We start from the raw sequence: 20621 nt of genomic DNA on the forward strand, positions 1-20621 counted from the left end.
GAGATCAAGGAACAAGAACTCCAGCGAGGGAAAGGAAATACTGTTTTCAAGAAACGCACCATGTGTCAGAAACTGACTTGCATTAAATAATCGTAATCTCAATATTGACAAAATGATTGTGATTAAAATTTTTACTATAATGAAGCAGCCCTACTTTGTTTAAAAACATAACTCACACAAGCATCTGTAAAACATAAGAAAAGCAGAGGTCATTTATTGCGTAACTGAACATATCTGGGCACGAGACCACCACCAAGTCACAGAATAACCACGAGACCACTCAAATCAATTTTGGGCTTCATCTCTGAGCCTCATGACAAGCCTGATATTTTGTATAAATTGGCTCGGTGTTCATTTACAGTCTACTGAAGGAGCATGCTCTCACCCACATCGTTGCACTACAGGAGGAAGAAATCTGCTTCAGCCCACCATGAAGACCTCGCTGCTGGCCTTTGCAGTCTTTTCAGGACTGCTTGGTGCTTTAGCTGCTATTCCTGTCCCTATTCTAGTTCTTTACCATGCCTTCTGCACTCTGGTCACTTTGGTCAATATGCTGGTCATTATTATATGCCATGTATACCAAAATTACTACTGATGAGTCCAAACTGCATCCTGCTTTCTTTTCTAGGCTCTGTCTAACACTGCGCAGGAATCAGCATGGCAATAGTGCAAGAAATTCAGTCTCTCAGTCAGTATATGTTAATCCCACGCTTTTTCAAGGCTGTATGGATAAGAAATCTGATGTCGGAGTTATTTAATGTAATGGTTTTTGTTCCAGCTTGTGTCAGCCACTCCTGTGCCTATCAAAGCTAACCACACTTCTCTTGATAGCCTCCAGGCAGAAAACATAACCTTCACACTGACCCCCACTGTTCTGAGCTGTGACTGCAGAGTGACTGTAAGACTCGGTAATACACATATTTTAAACAGTGACTTCTCTTCTTTTACAACAAAATTGCTTTTGGGAATTTTTGTGGGACTTTAAAGAATATTCATAAAAGAACTGTTAATCAACATCTTTCTGTTAAAGGCACAGTGTGTAAAATCTCACCACTAGATGTCAGTAGATTGCAATCAACTCAGTTAAGTTTTCTTACCCATCCCAATTAAAGTGCATAATCCTAGCTACAGTGGCTGCTGTAGGACAAACAACTCCGGCCACTGTTTATCTGCATCGAGTGTAGGCTGTCAGTCCACTGTTTATCTCCATGCATCCATGTGTCCATGTATTTGCTCTGGAGGAGGCTGTAAAAGTTTGCAAATGGACTGAATGAGCTGATGAGTCGGTGAAGTTCACTTCTGTGTGATGACAGGGATATTGAGGTGAGTTGTTGAGGATATCCTGAACTTTTCTGTTGGTGAGCGCTGCTGTTTTTGCTGCTGTTTGCCGGCATTACTGAAACTTTCGTTGAAGTGGATCTAACGCTGTTGGACTCTGACACTAAACTTTCATACTATATGAGATTGTAATTAAGCTGTTTTTCAGAGGGAAAGTGTGATATTTAGGTCAGTCAAGCCTAACATTAGCTGGCATAATGTTAGCAAATAACCAGCTGTTGTTGTTTAGCTGTCTAAAGATGCAAAGTCGCATTTCTCTGCTGACATTAAGTAATGGCAACAATATCAGGAATAAATAAACCTGTTTATACATGTTTTCCTGTGTTGGAGCCCTGAATTCAGTTCAGGAGATGAGGCTTGAGGTGAGGAGGATCTGAACAAACCACAAGTTTTCTGGAACAATGTCCTTTGGACAGGTGAGACCAAAGTGGAGATGTCTGGCCATAATGCCCAGTGCTGTTTCTGGAGATGTACCAACACCTCATACCAACTGTCAGGCACGCTGGCAGAGAGGTGATGATTTGGGCTTGTTTTGCAGCCACAGGACCTGGGCACCTTGCAGTCATTGAGTTGACCATAAACTCCTTTATATACCAAAGTATTCTAGAGTCAAATGTGAGGCCGTCTGTCAGACAGCTAAAGCTTAGACGAAACATGCAACAGGACAATGATCCTGAGCACAGCAGCAAATCTACAGCATAATGGCTGAAAAAGAAAATAATCAAGATGTTGCAAATGCCCAGTCATCGGTCAGACCTCAACCTGACTGAAATGCTGTGGTGGGACCTTAAGAGAGCTGTGAATAAACAAATGCCCACAAATTTCAATGAAGTGAAGTAACACTGTAAAGAAGAGTGGGTCAAAATTCTTCCAGACTGATAAAGAATGTTATTGCTCCTAAAATTGGTTTACAAGCTACTGAATTGGAGGGTGTACTTAGTTTATCACATGTTTTGGCTTAATTTTTGCTAAATAAATAATGACATGGTGTAATATTCCATGTGTTGTTCGTCTGCTATTGTAAGACCTGCTGAGAACCAGACGACTTTTTTTTTAATGTCCTGATACATAAAAGCTTAGGACTGAAAAAGAGTGTACTTGTACCTGTTCCTTAATTCGGTTTCTGCAGAACAGTCTGGTGAGGATCTGATAGAAAGGCTCTTTATGTGCTTCTGTCACATTTAAGAAACAAATTTGATATTATGAAATATTATTACCATCTCAAAGGAGGTTATGTTTTTGATAGCTTGCGTACTATTCTGTCTATAAACGTGATAGCTTTGAATTCATTCAAAACTGCTAAAACTTTGTAGCAGTGTAAAGTGAGGTCATGTTAACAATCCATTAAAATTTGCCTTACATCCACCGAGGTCTTCAAGGTTAACTTAATGATTTATTGGTCAAAAATTGGCTAAAGCCTTGGCTATGAGTGTGGCGTGTATTGTCAACATATAGAAAGTACTGTATGAAGGGTTTAAATATGCCACATTTGACCTCTTCTTCAAGGTCAATTAAGGTCAAACTTTCATAAAATGTCTTATCTTTAAAACTCTGCTTCAAATTCTGCTGCCTTTGATTGTATTGGCAACATTTAGGAAATGATACTGGAATATGGGGATTCTAAATATCACATTATAGTTTGCATCCAAATATCATGTCACATCTGACCTCTGATCTCACTTTTACAGTTTGGATCTGCCTTTCTTTTAAGGTGACCCCCCCCCCCCCCCCCCCAAAAGTTACATCTTTAAAGACAGTACTGTCAAGAGAAAGAGAATGAGCTGCCTAGTTAGTTAGAAATGTACTGTAGTATAATATTATATAAGCTCAAGTTATTCATGTCAAGTTATTTACAAATCAACACCTATTACTGTACTATTATTTACTCCTACATAATGTTTGGGTAATCAAAGTACATAATCAAATGCATTACTGCAACACAAAATTTGACTGTGAAAGTCAAACTGTTCATTTTCCTGTTTTCCTCTGTCCCGTGCAACAACACATCTATCAGGACCCACCACACATCTCCAAACAACCTGCATGTTGAGAGCTCAGAGTGAGTTTTGCAAAATCATACTGACAGGTGGCAGCAGTGTTTCTATAAGTGAGTCCTTTACCTATAATTATTCTTCTTAAATCAAGTGAATAACACATAGAAAATTATTGTTTTTTAACTTTTCCTCTATAGGGTCAACCTGCTTCTCATGTTTTTTTCTCTCTATCAGCATTTCAGTGGCCAGAATACTGCATCGTTTGAAACCTGCTGACAGGTGAGCATCTTTTATAAAACAGAAATGACTTACGTGAACATGTATGGTGCATATTCACTCCATTCACTCATACACTGCTTTTATGCATGAAAGGCAATTTGGAGTTCAGTATATTGGCCTCGCTGGTTTATTGCTCAAAGACGTGTACCAGTGAGGCCAGTGAGGTTCATTCAGTGGTGAGCAGTGATTAAACCTCTGACCTTCTTATTAATAGACCTCCTGAGCCACAGAATCAACTGGGAAACAACATGAAAACCAATTTATTAAACTGTGGAAAAATAATTTCCATAAAAAATGAATGTGTGTCTGTGTTTGGGTATGCATGTTTTGATTTTAGTAAGAGGCCTCTTTCACTTATGATGGGTGCGTGGGCTTGTCTGTGGTAATTTTGCAGTTTGTCATACTGCGTTCGATACACAATAACACAGTTTAACAAAAATATGCAAACTTGTTAAACACAGTGAACTTGTTAATACAATAAAATCAGTTAACATGTATGATGTTCAAGATCATATTTGTTTATACAGTACTGTGCAAAAGTCTTGAGTCAGCCTTCATTTCTTTATATTTTGCTAGGATAATTGAAACGTGTAAACATACATGGAAATACAGTACATAAGGCAAAAACTGAGTTTGTCCAATTATAACAAAATGGAAACTTGTTTGGTCTGACCACCTTTATTCTTCAACACAGCCTGAACTCTCTTAGGCAGCTTTCTTGTAATTTCTTTAAGTAGTGTTCAGGAACAGTTCTTCAGGCTTCTTGAGGGACATTCCATTCAATTCAGTTCAAATAGTGCCAAATCACAACAACAATCGCCTCAAGGTAAAGACCACACAATAGTACAAAGGAAACCTCAACAATCAAAACAACCCCCTATGAGAAAGCACTTGGCAACAGTGGGAAGGAAAACCTCCCTTTTAACAGGAAGAAACTGCTGGCAGAACCGGGCTCAGGGAGGGACTGTCATGATCCTGGGCCGGTGGCCCAGCGTTTTGAGTTTTCTTTTGTGTAGCTTTCTTTTGTTGTATTTTTCAGGTTGTGTTTCTTATATATTGTTTTGAGTATGCTGTTTAGTCTCCCTTGTTTTTGTGTATGTTCCCTTAAGTTTTCAGTGTTAGGTCTGCGTCTGTTATGTGTACTCAGTTCCTGTTTTATTTTGACGGTCTGTTTCCTGTGCTTTGTGTTTAGTTTTGCTTCCCCTTGTCATTAGGTTCATTTGGTTCACCTGTCGTCCCCTGCTGTTTCCACTTGCCCTAATCCCCTTCTGTATATTTAAGCCCTTTGTTTTCCCTCTGTTCCTTGTTCGGGTCCTCGTCAGTTTTCGCTATGTGTTTTGTCTTCGAGTTTCGAGTCTTCAAGTTTCTAGTTTCATGTTTTGAGTGTATTGTGTAGCACAACCAATAAATCTTCACTGAACCTAGCTCTCGTCGTGTCCTGCACTGGGGTCCTCCCTGCCTTGCCCGCACACAGCCGTGACAGTAGGACCCGAACCGAGATGGACCCCGCGGACTACGATCTTCAGGAGCGCAATACGGTGATAGAATATTACCACAATGAACAGATCAGGTGGAAGCCCTGGCTCACCCCGGAGCGCCGATCTGAGTTTACCGGCACTCGTCTGGCCCTGGGCGGGCCGGCCAGCTGGCAAAAGGCCCAGCAACGTCATGCTCCACCTCAGCATCGAGCCCAAGCCTCGCCACGGCAGCTGATCGCACCGACAGCTGCAACCCCTCCACCCGTTCCGACGGCGATCACGTTGGGTGGCTATGTCTCTTCGCCGCCACCGCGGATTATGCCGTCTGTCACCTCGTCGCAGCCTCTGCCTGCTTCTTGGAGAAAGAAGCGCGGTGTTCGACGAGGGAAACGGCAGCCTTCGGCTGCCACACCGATAAGCACTGCACAGCAACAGCTCGGTGTCACTGCGCAGACTGTGCAGCATCAGGACAATTCTGCTCACTCACCCATGTGTGGCGGCACCGGGCAATTTGTGAGTAACTCTGCTGTTTTGCTTAATTCGAAGACTGAGTTTACTACAGCTATTCCCAATAATTTGACCACAGAGGGAAGTGAGTTTTCCAAGCTGGCTGGAGACTCAGGCCCCACGTTTTTTGTCTCTACGTCAGCCAAAGACAAAGACGTTTTGCATGCCCCTCCTAAAACTGACTCTAATGGAATTTTAAGGGAGGTGAAGGAAGTAGTTCCTAAGTTAATGGACTATGTTCTGCGGATTTTAAATGCCACGGACAAGTGTGAGAGACTTATGCAACTCACCTTTTGCGGTGGATTCATTTCCTCCACGCCCTGGCTTCAGGAGTGCCCTACCACAGCTTCCCTGCCTCACTCAATCATTTCCCTCCGAGACCATCTGCAATACGAACTGTTTCGCGTTGGCCACCCTGTTAAAGAGGTGGATTTGTCCTCCCTGCTTCAAGCTGTTGCCGCATCACCTCTCTTTCTTCCGGATACCCATCACCTTACCTGCTCTACGCTTTCACCGCCACCGGAGCGGATCGAGCGGATCACGCCTTCACAGCCGCCAGCTGCAGTCCCTCGCCGTCTGCCTCCACAGCAGCCTGCAGCAGCCCCTCGCCGCCAGCCTCCACAGCAGCCCGTCTCAGAGCCTCCACGCCAACAGCCTGCAGCAGCCCCACGTCTGCGCCTAGAGCCATTAGCTTCAGCACCCACAGCTCCTGCTCCCCTAGCTCCCTTAGCTCCCTCTGCTCACTCAGCTCACTCAGCTCCCTTAGCTCCCTCTGCTCACTCAGCCCCCGCTCCCTCCGCTCACCTTGCATCAGAGCCTTCAGCTCCTGCATCAGCCGCCTCGGAGCCTCCAGCTCCCTCTGCTCGCCCTGCTCCCTTAGCTCCAGCTCCCTCTGCTCGCCCTGCTCCTTTAGCTCCAGCTTCCCCTGCACCCGTACCTGTTCCGCGGGTGGGGGCAGCCACGGACGGGCTGACCTCTGCACCCGTTCCTGTTCCGCGGGTGGGGGCAGCCACGGACGGGCTGACCTCTGCACCCGTTCCTGTTCCGCGGGTGGGGGCAGCCACGGACGGGCTGACCTCTGCACCCGTTCCTGTTCCGCGGGTGGGGGCAGCCACGGACGGGCTGACCTCTGCACCCGTTCCTGTTCCTCGGGTGGGGGCAGTTAGGTCCAAGCCTTTGTATCAGTTTTCAGCGTTAGCTGCAGCAGCAGGGACTCAGTCAGCCTCTGTGGCTCTCCCTCTATCCCAGTCAGCTGTAGCTCCAGCCTCCGCTCTATCCCAGTCAGCTGTAGCTCCAGCCTCCGCTCTATCCCAGTCAGCTGTAGCTCCAGCCTCTGCTCTATCCCAGTCAGCTGTAGCTCCAGCCTCCGCTCTATCCCAGTCAGCTGTAGCTCCAGCCTCCGCTCTATCCCAGTCAGCTGTAGCTCCAGCCTCCGCTCTATCCCAGTCAGCTGTAGCTCCAGCCTCCGCTCTATCCCAGTCAGCTGTAGCTCCAGCCTCCGCTCTATCCCAGTCAGCTGTAGCTCCAGCCTCCGCTCTCCCCAGCTCTCAGTCAACCCCTGTAGCTCTCCCTCACCCTCAGTCAGCTCTAGCTCCAGTCGCTCTCCCTCGCCCTCAGTCAGCTCTAGCTCCAGTCGCTCTTCCTTGGTCCCCAGTGTCAGCAGTTTCAGTGCCCTCTCAGTCAGTTCCCTCAGCTCCTGCCCTCTCTAGCTCCCGGCCTGCTTCCACGCAGCCAGTCGTCTCCCGGCCTGCTTCCACGCAGCCAGTCGTCTCCCGGCCTGCTTCCACGCAGCCAGTCGTCTCCCGGCCTGCTTCCACGCAGCCAGTCGTCTCCCGGCCTGCTTCCACGCAGCCAGTCGTCTCCCGGCCTGCTTCCACGCAGCCAGTCGTCTCCCGGCCTGCTTCCACGCAGCCAGTCGTCTCCCGGCCTGCTTCCACGCAGCCAGTCGTCTCCCGGCCTGCTTCCACGCAGCCAGTCGTCTCCCGGCCTGCTTCCACGCAGCCAGTCGTCTCCCGGCCTGCTTCCACGCAGCCAGTCGTCTCCCGGCCTGCTTCCACGCAGCCAGTCGTCTCCCGGCCTGCTTCCACGCAGCCAGTCGTCTCCCGGCCTGCTTCCACGCAGCCAGTCGTCTCCCGGCCTGCTTCCACGCAGCCAGTCGTCTCCCGGCCTGCTTCCACGCAGCCAGTCGTCTCCCGGCCTGCTTCCACGCAGCCAGTCGTCTCCCGGCCTGCTTCCACGCACTCAGCTTCCCCAGGGTCAGCTCCCACGCACTCAGCTTCCCCAGGGTCAGCTCCCACGCACTCAGCTTGCCCAGGGTCAGCTCCCACGCACTCAGCTTCCCCAGGGTCAGCTCCCACGCACTCAGCTTCCCCAGGGTCAGCTCCCACGCACTCAGCTTCCCCAGGGTCAGCTCCCACGCACTCAGCTTCCCCAGGGTCAGCTCCCACGCACTCAGCTTCCCAGGGTCAGCTCCCACGCACTCAGCTTCCCCAGGGTCAGCTCCCACGCACTCAGCTTCCCCAGGGTCAGCTCCCACGCACTCAGCTTCCCCAGTGTCAGCTCCCACGCACTCAGCTTCCCCAGTGTCAGCTCCCACGCACTCAGCTTCCCCAGTGTCAGCTCCCACGCACTCAGCTTCCCCAGTGTCAGCTCCCACGCACTCAGCTTCCCCAGTGTCAGCTCCCACGCACTCAGCTTCCCCAGTGTCAGCTCCCACGCACTCAGCTTCCCCAGTGTCAGCTCCCACGCACTCAGCTTCCCCAGTGTCAGCTCCCACGCACTCAGCTTCCCCAGTGTCAGCTCCCACGCACTCAGCTTCCCCAGTGTCAGCTCCCACGCACTCAGCTTCCCCAGTGTCAGCTCCCACGCACTCAGCTTCCCCAGTGTCAGCTCCCACGCACTCAGCTTCTTTGTCTCAGCCCCGGTCTCTCCCGTCGACTGCTGTTGAGTCTCTGGTCTCTGAGTCAGAGTCCCAGTTAACTCCCATGTCGCCATCATCCTCACCATCAGACTCACCCGCACTATGCCTTGCAAAGCAGCCCCAGCCTGCGCATCCAGTGTTCGAGCATCCGGAGAGTCCTGCTCAGTCCGAGCCGCCAGAGTCCTCAGAGTGTTCCGCTCAGTCCGAGCCGCCAGGGGGTCCCGCTCAGTCCGAGCCTCCGGAGTCTTCGGAGTGTTCCGCTCAGTCCGAGCCGCCAGGGGATCCCGCTCAGTCCGAGCGTCCTGAGAGTCCTGAGGGTCCTGCGCCAGAGCCCGTGCGTCCCGCTCAGTCCGAGCGTCCTGAGAGTCCTGAGGGTCCTGCGCCAGAGCCCGTGCGTCCCGCTCAGTCCGAGCATCCTGAGAGTCCTGAGGGTCCTGCGCCAGAGCCCGTGCGTCCCGCTCAGTCCGAGCGTCCGGAGGGTTCCGCTCAGCCCGAGCGCCATGAGCCAGAGGGTCCTGCACCAGAGCCTGTGTGTGCTGCTCAGCCAGAACCCGTGCTGGAAAGTCATGCTCTGTCCGAGCCTCCTGTCCTGTCTCGTCGCCGCCGCTGGGAGCGCGGTCGGCCTCCTGCTCGTCTTCGTCCTCGTCGCCGCCGCTGGGAGCGCGGTCGGCCTCCTGCTCGTCTTCGTCCTCGTCCTCGTCGCCGCCGCTGGGAGCGCGGTCGGCCCCCTGCTCGCCTTCGTCCTCTCCACCGCCGCTGGGAACGCGGTCGGCCTCCAGACTTGTGTTTTCTTTTGTTTGGACTTTTTTCCAGCCGTGTGCTGCCGCCTTCTGTTTCGTTCCTGGTTTGTTTTTTGGACGTTGTTGCTCCTGGGGATTTTGTTTTGTTTTTGTCTCGAGCCCTCCGTCCTGGTCCCCCGCCGCCCGCCCTGGTGTGGCTTTTTGTTTTCGGGTTTTGGGCCGTCTGGAGCCGGCCCTTGTGGGGGGGGTACTGTCATGATCCTGGGCCGGTGGCCCAGCGTTTTGAGTTTTCTTTTGTGTAGCTTTCTTTTGTTGTATTTTTCAGGTTGTGTTTCTTATATATTGTTTTGAGTATGCTGTTTAGTCTCCCTTGTTTTTGTGTATGTTCCCTTAAGTTTTCAGTGTTAGGTCTGCGTCTGTTATGTGTACTCAGTTCCTGTTTTATTTTGACGGTCTGTTTCCTGTGCTTTGTGTTTAGTTTTGCTTCCCCTTGTCATTAGGTTCATTTGGTTCACCTGTCGTCCCCTGCTGTTTCCACTTGCCCTAATCCCCTTCTGTATATTTAAGCCCTTTGTTTTCCCTCTGTTCCTTGTTCGGGTCCTCGTCAGTTTTCGCTGTGTGTTTTGTCTTCGAGTTTCGAGTCTTCAAGTTTCTAGTTTCATGTTTTGAGTGTATTGTGTAGCACAACCAATAAATCTTCACTGAACCTAGCTCTCGTCGTGTCCTGCACTGGGGTCCTCCCTGCCTTGCCCGCACACAGCCGTGACAGGGACAGTCATCTGTTTCAACTGGTTGGGGCTGAGGGGAGAGAGACAGGACAAAAGACATGCTGTGAAAGAGAGCCAGAGATTAATATTAACTAATGATTAAATGCAGAGTGGTGAATAAACAGAGTGAAAAGAGGTGAGTGGAAAATGATATAGTCAGTGCATCATGGGAACCCCCCAGCAGGTGATACCTATTTAGATAGAAATGAATTACAATGGTCCAACTTAGATGTAATAAATGCCTCAATCAGTTTTAAAGTTCTTCTTCACTTCTTTGGATGTTGGCTGATTTTGTTCTGTTCTCTGTCCAAATGATCCTACACTACTTCAATAATGTTGTGGTCCAGGCTCTGGGAGGCCAGTCCATGGCTGATAGTGCCCCATTGTGTGTTTAACTGTCCAGATATGCTTTTACTGCTTTGGCAGTATGTTTGGGATCATTGTCGTGCTGGTTCATCCTTTGAGATTTATGCCTTTTTGGTGCTTGAATGGATTCATAGGTCAGTGTTAAGTGGTTCAACAAACAAACAAGAACATTCCTTTGAAAATAGTCAGGTACAAGGACTGGACTCAATGAGTAAAAAAGAAGCCAGTGTCCAAAGAAAGGGTTTGGAATACCTTCAGAAAGCCTGGAGAACTACGACCACCACAAACTGGAAGCAAAACATAAGCAAAATATAATGAAACCAGGAGGTGGCTCAAGACTTACGGTATGGTACTGTAGGCACTGTTTTACTTCTGCACACAAAAAATAGTCATCATCATCCTCTTTATAATCAGATAACATACACAAAATTTGACCGCTAAACATGTGAATTAGCGCAGCCTACAAAATCACCTTTGTTCCAGCATGTCATTATGTGGATTTTTGTCAGGTGCATGCTTTTGACATGTGTAGGTAAACCATGTGGTATATAAATATCCATGTAATACTGAACCATAATGAAAGTTATGGTTGCATTTTTTTTTCTTCTTTTTTTTTTTTTTTTGCATTTGTTTTAGACATTTTCAGACAATGGACAGCTGATGTGGTCCCTAAATCATGCATAGATGTAAATACATTTTGCTGTATAAAAAAATCAAATATTTATATTTGTCTTCTATTTATTTAAACAAGCTGCACCACTCCTATTTATTAACTTTTCTCTGTGTGCTTCTCATTTTGCCAACAGCACAAACAAACAAACAATACTGTAGCAGGGGCATGCACTAGTAATGTAATGACAGCAAAACATCTGCGTTTATGCCCATTAAACCACACTCTTAAACCAACAGATCCTCAACAAGCCCAGGCATTATGTATGCTGTTATCCTCCGCCCTGAGAGTTTGATTTTTGTGTTCAATCATGCTTATAACCATCGAACCAAAGTGGATTTTATTTCTTTAACATATCTGGTACATAGTTTGTCTAAAAGTTAAGTTGAGGTTGTTATTTCAAAATCACAAGTGTGTGTGTGTGTGTGTGAGAGGGGAGCGGGGGTATATATTGTCAAAAGGTGAAATGGAGTGGAAAAATGAATTTACTTAGGAATTCATAATTCATGTTTTGTAATACACAAAGGTGGATTACAAACTGGGCAAATCATGCCCCTGAAATCAGGTTCATTCCACATAAAGCAGAAGCTGAACCCAAATGACATTAAATTGCACTGATTATTTTCCTGTCCAATTTCTACCTCATTAATCAGCTAATAATTTCAGCGCTAGAGGTTTCTGGTTGCCTGGATAAATGAAGACACTGACTGTACAGTGAAGCTCTGCGAGGCTGCAGCAGCACATTTCCCCCTCCTTTAAAGCTAATCTCACCACAGTACTACGCCAATCAGATTGACTAACTTCCTCCTGATTGTGTGCAGCCAGCAGGCAGAAGGGAATTCTTCTGATAAGGAAAACAAATGAAACCGACCATGACCAGCTGTTTTCTTACTGATCTTACTGATGGCTTGCATGACAAAGTCAGAGTGTTGTGTTGCCGTGATTTTATGTGAATAATCACTTTATAGTCACTGGCAGGGTGGCCTTTTGTCTAACCCTGTTTATAGTCTAGTGAAGAGGAAAGAAGTGAGAAGAATATTACATGCTCTGACCTTCTAAGATTACTGTTGACTTTTGAACCTAGCTGCTTTTTCAGGCCAACATGCTTGATTTGATGCTTGATTGCTATCAGATTAACAGGAAAAAAAGAAAAAAAAAACAACTCATGGCTGAAAGGGGATGAAGATAATACAGCGAAATACGTCTGATGTCAAGATTTGCAAAAACAAGCAAAAAATAATAGTGTTTCCAAGAAGTACATTTGACAGTTGTCTATAATTCTTAATAATTTTGAATCTTAAATCTGTGACATAAAAAAACCTTTATTGTTAGTTGGAAAAAATATTGCTAGATAGTGTTTTACAGCAGAAAGTGTTATATACCCAAGCTGTTCTTGAAGAAAAACCAGTAAATCTGCTCAGCATGACCTGAAGGCTGTGAGAGTCAGAGCACAGCATGCAGTGGGCAATGCCCAAAAAAAAAGGTTTTGTAAAAAGTAAGTTAATAGTCTTGTGTTTTTTGGGTTTTTTTAAAATTGATTTATTATTTATTTACAGCACTTGCCATTTTTAGTCAACCAAAGTTGATTTTATATGGCTTGCATTAAAACTAAATTTAAATAGAAAATAAAGGGTCAGTACTTAGGGTTTGTTTGCCTCTTAAGACAGCTCCAGTTTTTGTAAATCTTTGTATGTCATGTTTCTGCTTTATGTTCTAATCAAGTTTTTGCTCACATATTTTCATTTCCTTTTTTTTTGGAAGGTCTGCAGATTTCTGTGTGACATGCAAGAAAATACCTCAATAACAGCTGCATGTGTGCTTTTAAAAGTTCCGCATTAAGTCCAACACTAACCCTATATTTCTATAATAAATTAGGATATATATATGTATGAGTTGAAAATTTCAAAATAAAATTGTTACCAGTGGCAAACACAATAATGAGCTGAGACATTTTACCCAAAAGGAAACAGAGAAGTTCCCTCGCTGAAGCAGAAACACATTTTCAAACATTTTTGTCACAAATATGTTTTTTATTGTATGACCTGTCAGAAATTCCAGCTGTGATGACAAAACATTTTAAATTTTCTAATTATCTGCAGGCAGAAACTCCCAATCCAAGGCAGAGCCACTCATTAGTGAACTCAACAAAGCCCAGATCTTTGGTAAGTCCACTTTCTATTCAGACAGGAAACAAAAAGGTATAAATAGACAGTGACTGAACTCCATTTAAAAATGTTAGGTTTGGATTCTGATTGAATTGTAAGGTTTTCTTTGTATAAAAGATTTCCACACTTGCTTAGTATTAGAATTAAAAAAATCCAATGAAGGTGCGTAGAAACTTGCCTTGTATTACGCTGTGGAGGTTACTGTAGTTAGTGCCAATCAGGCTGTACCAAAATGCAGACACAGATGAACCCTGAACAGTAATCAAAACAAACATGATTAGCACATTTTGTACCTGAGTTAAAATAAAGATCATCTTCTGTTTCCTCTAAATTGTGTTGTTCAGGTGGAGGAATATATCTTTAACCTCTACACGGCAGCCCGGGCTCACAGATGTGGGGATCATGGTGAAGTTAAGGCTCTGGACCTGTCCAGTAACTCTTTTTCATTAGAAATGGAGTTACTGGACCGAGCTTGTATGGAAGTTCAGTAAAACATTTTATAAATGAGTATTAACTAAACAATGTTTATGCCATCCTATAAAATTAAAAAAATGCTTTAACAATCTTCTCACCTTGTATGAATACATGGCTCTAATCTGTGTCACAATGGCCATGTTTACTTGATCACATGGGACTCTGAGTAACCTGGGGACAGGGAGAAAAAAGAAAAAAGAAAGTCACATGTACAATAACATACAATCCATCTCTGTTATTGCTCCTCAAAGGAAGGGAACGTAACGTAAATCCAGTCATGGCTACATGAACTCTTACCACACAGTCTTGCAGATAACAATTTCCTAAAACTTAATGAAAGCAAAACCGAGGTCATATGCTTTGGTAAATTTGACCCCTCAAGCTACTCCTCTGGCACTCCGAGTCATTTGGCTCCTCACTGTCGTGATGCTGTGAAAAATCTGGGTGTCATTTTAGATAGTAGTTTTAAAATGGAGAAGCAAGTAAGTGCTGTTACCAAAATCAGTTTTTACCAACTCAGAGTCATTGCCAAGGTAAAACCTTATCTCCCACAGCAGGACCTGGAAAAAGTTATTCATGCTTTTATTACTTCCCGCCTGGACTACTGTAATTCTCTGTACTTTGGCATAGATCAATCATCTGTGCGCCGCCTGCAGGTAGTCCAGAATGCGGCAGCTCGTCTTTTAACCGGTTTAAAAATACATGAACACATTACCCCAGTCCTGTCATCCCTTCACTGGCTCCCTGTCCGTTTTAGAATCGATTTTAAGATTTTATTGCTTACTTTTAAAGCCTTAAACGGACTGGCACCTTTGTATCTGTCTGAGCTGCTTCACTGTCACACCCCCGTAAGAGCTCTGAGGTCATCGAACCAGCTGCTTATACAGAGGCCTAAAACTAGACTAAAACAGAGAGGTGATCGAGCTTTTGCAGCAGCAGCACCAAAGCTATGGAACGATCTACCTCTCCATATCCGCACAGCTCAGACGATACACACATTTAAATCTCTATTAAAAACACATTTCTTTTCCTTGGCATTTGGCTGCAGTGCTACCTCCTTTTAGATGATTGTTTTATGGTATTTTATGGTACTTGTTTTAAACGTTTTAATTTTTAATTTTCTTATGTTATTTATTGTTCTTAATGTTTTTATTTATTTATTTTTATTTTATTATTTTATTTATTTATTTATATATTTTTATTTTTATTTAGTATAGTCCTTGGGGTTACAGATCTTGTACAGCACTTTGGTCAACGTCGTTGTTTTAAATGTGCTTTATAAATAAACTTGACTTGACTTGACGTGTTGCTTCAGCAGTTTTTCCATTTGTGATGATGCGTATTCCCACAAACAGAGCACAGACCAAAACCAGTTTTCAGAGCCATGATGAAGTCTTTTTTTTTTTTCTTGCTCCAGAGGCTGAACTGGGAGGATGTTTCTACGGTTGTTTTTTTTTTTAATATAGGAGATTGCATGAAAAGAACCAACTTGGAGACCACTGGCTTGTCATGTGGATCCATGGCGAAACAATTAGCATGATGCTTTACATGAAATTCATGCCCTCCTTCATACAAATAGATTGGGATTTATAAGTATCAACCGAGCCATGGAAGGGCCACAAGCCAGTGTACTCCTAGTGTCGGTTCTAAGCCTGCATAAATGTGGAGGGTTGTGACAGGATGGGCATCTGGCATAAAATCTCTGCCAAACCAAAAATGCAGGTCATCAAGAATGAGATTTCCATGCTTGATTGGCCAGAGTCCAGATTAACGACCACCTCTGCGTACCGGAGAAGAGGGAGAAAGGTGTGTTCAGACACAGTGAGGGAAAAGGAAAGGCAGGAGTGTGGAGGTGAGAGTAGGGACTTTAAATGTAGGTATTATGACTGGTGAAGAGAGAGAGCTGGCTCATATGATGGAGAGAAGGAAGGTAGAAATATTGTGTGTGCAGGAGACTGGGTGGAAGCAAGGCCAGAAGGACTGGAGGTGGATTCAAACTGTTCTACAATGGTCTAGATAGGAGAAAATTAGAGAAGGGGCAATCTTTAAGGAAGAGTATATGAACAGTGTTGTGTAGGTGAAGAGAGTGAGAGACAGGATCATAAATTTGAAGCTGGGAATCAACGGTGTGATGCTGAATGTTGTCGGTGCACATTTCCCAAAGACTAGCTGTGAGGCAGAAGAGAAGAGGAATTCTGGAGTTTGTTGGATGGTAGAGAGGGTCCCCAGGAGGGAGAGAGTGGTGGCTGGACATGTAGGAGAAGAATCAGAGGTGATGATCAGGTGATGGTGTCAAAGAGAGGAATGCTGAAGGACAGATGGTATGATGTCTGAGTGAGACCTGCTATAATGTATGGTTTGGAGATGGTAGCACTTTGTAGACAAGAGGCAGAGCAGAAGATGCTCAGACTTTCATTGGGAGTGACCAGAATGGACAAGATTAGAAATGAGTACATCAGAGGAGCAGCTCAGGTTGAGTCAGAGAAGCAAGGCTGAGATGGTTTGGGCATGTGCAGTGGAGAGATAGTGGCTATTGGTCAAAGGATGTTGAAGATGCAGCTGCCAGGCAGGAGGAAAAGAGGAAGATCTTAGAGGAGGATGTAGCGAAGGAAGACAGCCTTTTCTAAAGCACTCTGCCATGTTTACCAAATTCATGAAGTTTAATATAACTCAGTACAATGTTTCACTTCACTTATCTAATGTGTGGCCCTTTGGCACAAACAAAAAATAAAAGAAAGAAAAAAAATTTCAAACTGTGCTTTAGCCCTCTTCTTTTTCAAGTGTTCCTGCACACAAAAGCAGATTCTTAAAAAAAAAAAAAAAAAAAGAAAAGAAAAGAAAAGAAAAAAGAATGAGTTTACGTTCTTTGGCAAACAAAGAACCAAGAGCACGCACACAGCCCTGAGGCATACAAATCTACTGTAATACACTTAAATGTGAAGTACACTGCGAGCCACGCTTTAACAAGCCAACATCAGACTGAACTCACTGATGCATTTGATGATGTAATGGGGAAAAAAGACCCTGCAGCTACATATCAAGATCTTGCGGAAAGCCTTCACAAATGAGTGGTGACTGTTACAGTGGCTTATTAAGGATCTGAATTTAAAATCCATCTTCTTACATACAAGGCCTTGAATAATCAAGCTCCAACTTATCATAAAGACCTCATAGTATCGTATCACCCCAATAAAGCACTTCACTCTCAGACTGTTGGCTTACTTGTGGTTCCTAGGATACTTAAGAGTAGAAAAGGAGGCAGAGCCTGCAGTTTTCAGCTTCTGTGGAACCAGCTCCCAATTTTGATTCAGGAAACCGACACCCTCTCTATTTTTAAGATTAAGTTTAAAAGTTTCCTTTTTGATCAAGCTTATAGTTAGGGCTGGATCAGGTGCCCCTGAACCATCCCTTAGTTATGCTGCCATAGACCTAGGATGCTGGAGAGTTCTGATGATGCACTGTGTATTTCTTTTTCACTCATCGCTTTTTACTGTGTTTATACACCACTCCGCATTTAATCATTAGTTATTATTAATCTCTGGCTCTCTTCCACAGTGTGTCTTTTGTCCTGTCTCCCTCTGCTCACCCCCCCCAACAGTCACGACAGATGGCTGCCCCTCCCTGAGCCTGGTTCTGCCAGAGGTTTCTTCCTGTTGAAAGGGAGTTTTTTCCTTCTCACTGTCGCCAAGTGCTTGCTCATAGGGGGTTGTTTTGATTGTTGGGTTTCCCTACAATCATTGTGTAGTCTTCACCTTACAACATAAAGCACCTTGTGGCGGCTTTTTCTTGCGATTTGGTGCTATATAAATAAAATTGAACTGAATTGAATGTGTGAGTTGTAGCAGATGTTTGAGTGATATCCAGTGCTTTTTTTTTATGTATTGTGGATCTTTGTTCATGTACTTTCTCTTCTACTTTAGCTGGATTGATGTACTTTCCATCATTAAATTTCTTTCTTCTTCTTTTTTTCCTTTCTGTTTTTCAAACCAGTCATGAGGAAAGGCATCAAGGGAAAGGCATCAAAAGGAAATGACCTTTAAATACTAATACCATCTTAATAAATAAACCTAAATGGAAGATCAGTGTTAGGTTCTGTTTTCTTCTCTGTGCATCATCAAGAAATATTTGCCTCTGCCTGAATGCTGTAGCTTCTTTAGGGTTAGATTTGCAATGATGTGGGGGTGGTAGTGTTGTATGTGTGCATTTGGTGCTGATGGGCTCTTCTAATTTTATTATGGTTTGTGTTTTATTAACTATTTTACTATTCATACTTTCTATTATTTATTGTTGAGGCACCTTAAAGGACTGCATTTTAAATATTGTTTTGCAACTTGTGTGTTCAGGGACAATAAAGATTCTATCCAGTGAATCACATTTCATTGTTCTCATAATGCATTATCTCACATTTATCACTTGACACTAATTTATTGATTCACAGTGCCTGAGGTTCTGGTCAGCCTAACCAGCCTGAAAATGTGACAAAGACCAGAAACAACAACCAGAACACCGCAGAAAACTACAGCTTTTATTGTCATTCACATCAGATTTATTGACTGAAAACACCACAGCCCCCCCGGCAAGAGTACAACTATCTGTGTATTCCTCCTTTCAATCATATTGGTGGACAATAGTGGTTATTTAAAACAATTGGAACGTTTTCTTCCACGTAAAACTACAATGATGTGCCTCCACTCTGCCTGCAGATGGCGCCACAGCATAACATTTGACAGATTTTCAGCTCTACATGCTGCCTGTAGTCCACTCTGAGAGACTTCTAGCAGTTACAGAAATACTGTTAGGTTACCAACAGTGGTTTCTTAAATTGAAATGTAAATTACAGTGAAAGAAAATATAGGAAGAAATGAAAACAAAATGCGTAGGATAGAAGTTTACATACACTCACGATGGGCATGAATGTCACGGTAATTTGGGGCTTTTATTGAGTTTTTTTGAACTCTTCCTTTTTTTTCCAGGGTGGAATGATTTTACAGCATCTTTAAATGCTTAAAAAAAGCAAGAATTTGGTGCACAAGTTTGAATTTATTTAGGATTTTCTCTAATAAGTGGTGCTGAAGGTTCTACAATGTCTTTTAACTTGACAAGGGCAAGGCCTATTAACTTCTTGCTTGTGATCATGATTGACTACAACTGGCAGTTTCTCTTTGCCAGCACTCAGTTGATTGACCAATGCTCAGCACAATGGGAAAGTCCAAGATCCTCTGCTCCAAAAGCAACACCTTCAAGTTTGAAATTTGCAGCTGCCCGCATGAACAAGTCAAATGCCTCGTGGAGAAATGTTTTATGGTCAGAGGAGACAAAGATTGAGGTATTTTGTCACAATGACAAGAGGTATGTTTGAAGTAATAAAGATGAGGCTTCCAAATTTAAGAACACTGGACCAACTGTCAAGCATGGTGGTGGTAGCATCATTATCTGGGGCTGTTTTGCTGCCAGTGGTACTGGTACATTGCACAAATAGGATGGAATAATGAAGACTACTTCCTTCTACTGGACTACTTCCTAGACTACTGGAACACCCAATTGTGTTCCAGCAGGACAATGATCCGAAACACACACACACACACACACACACACACACACACACACACACACACACACACACACACACACACACACACACACACACACACACACACACACACAAGTGTGTTTTGCTATCTTTGTGGGGAATTTCCATTGACTTCCATTCATTTCTACAGCCTAAACCTTACCTTTACCCTTTTCCTAACCCTAACCATCACATACCTAACCCTAACCCTAACCTAAACTCAATTCATACCTTAGCCCTAACTCTGACCCCTGACCCAAAAACAGGGTTTCCCCTTGTGGGGACAAGGTTCCAGTCCCCACAAGGAGCAATTGGTCCCCACAACGTAGTATATGTCAGGAAAATTGTCCCCACAAGGTATTATAAACATACGCACACACACACACACACACACACACACACACACACACACACACACACACACACACACACACACACAGATAAAGCGGGCTGACATTCAGCTTCTGGAATGGCCCTCTCGAAGCCCAACCTCAACCTTATTGAAATTTGTAGACTATGCTTAAAACCTGGGTCCATGCCAGGAAACCAACCGATGTAAATGAACTCAACCAGTTCTGCCCAGACGAGTGGCCAACATAGCCAGAGGCTTGTTAGCATACCAAATTGGCTTGATGGCTACCAAAAGTGTCTGGTTGAGGTGCAAACAGCCAAGGGACATTTAAACAAATATTAGTGGAGGTGTATGTATACTTTTGACCCTGTGTGAATTAAAGCAAATCCCAAATAAATAAAAACTTGTGCACCAAATTCTTGTTTTTTACAGTCACTAAAGATGCATGCTGTACAATCATTCCACCCTGGAAAAGGAAGAGTTCAAAGAAATCATTAAAAGCCCCAAATTACCATGACATTCATGCCCATGATGAGTGTATGGAAACTTCTGACCACAGCTCTACATTTCAAATCTGATGGCTCTGATCACGACTGAACAACCACCCTAGAAGAACATTATCTCCACAAAATCAAACTATATATCTATTTTAAATACTTGTTAAAGTCTATTTTAAATACTTGTTAAAGGCTGAGCTGGGCCTCAGGTAGTATAAGTCCACATGAGAGATGGTTTTACTCATACCTCTCTTTGAGAGTCTCCCTCTGGTTATGTCCCTCAGAAGCATGTCATCCAAGCAGATGAAAGGGAGGTGACATCTTCTCCTATAATGAGGAACCCTGCAGTGATATGGTATGGGCTCGTGAGTAATAGCACTGGAAAAATCCTTATATCTTTCAGTCAGTACATTTATTTTGTATTCCTGTGGCCTTGTGGATTATTTTATGTACTTCTGTGGTTGCTGTCTGGGTGGCTGACTGCACTGATTTTGTTTTTCAGCTT

The 20621-nt window shown here is 44.4% G+C and overlaps 1 long non-coding RNA gene across 3 annotated transcripts; it reads left to right on the forward strand.

Moving 5' to 3' along the window:
- Positions 1-306: 306 nt before the first annotated feature.
- On the forward strand, positions 307-18038 carry LOC115796147 (uncharacterized). Of its 3 annotated transcripts, XR_004021289.1 has the most exons (5): positions 307-908; positions 3353-3445; positions 3567-3611; positions 13159-13221; positions 13569-14070. It is a non-coding gene; the product is annotated as an uncharacterized LOC115796147 (long non-coding RNA). The 3 variants fall into 3 exon arrangements; XR_004021290.1 differs by lacking the exons at positions 307-908; positions 13569-14070 and adding an exon at positions 17689-18038 and having other exon boundaries at positions 3118-3445; XR_004021288.1 differs by lacking the exon at positions 307-908 and having other exon boundaries at positions 3118-3445.
- The last annotated feature ends 2583 nt before the right edge of the window (positions 18039-20621 follow it).

The sequence above is a fragment of the Archocentrus centrarchus genome, chromosome 17 (genome assembly GCF_007364275.1).
Source record: "Archocentrus centrarchus isolate MPI-CPG fArcCen1 chromosome 17, fArcCen1, whole genome shotgun sequence".
Classification (NCBI taxonomy): Eukaryota; Metazoa; Chordata; class Actinopteri; order Cichliformes; family Cichlidae; genus Archocentrus; species Archocentrus centrarchus.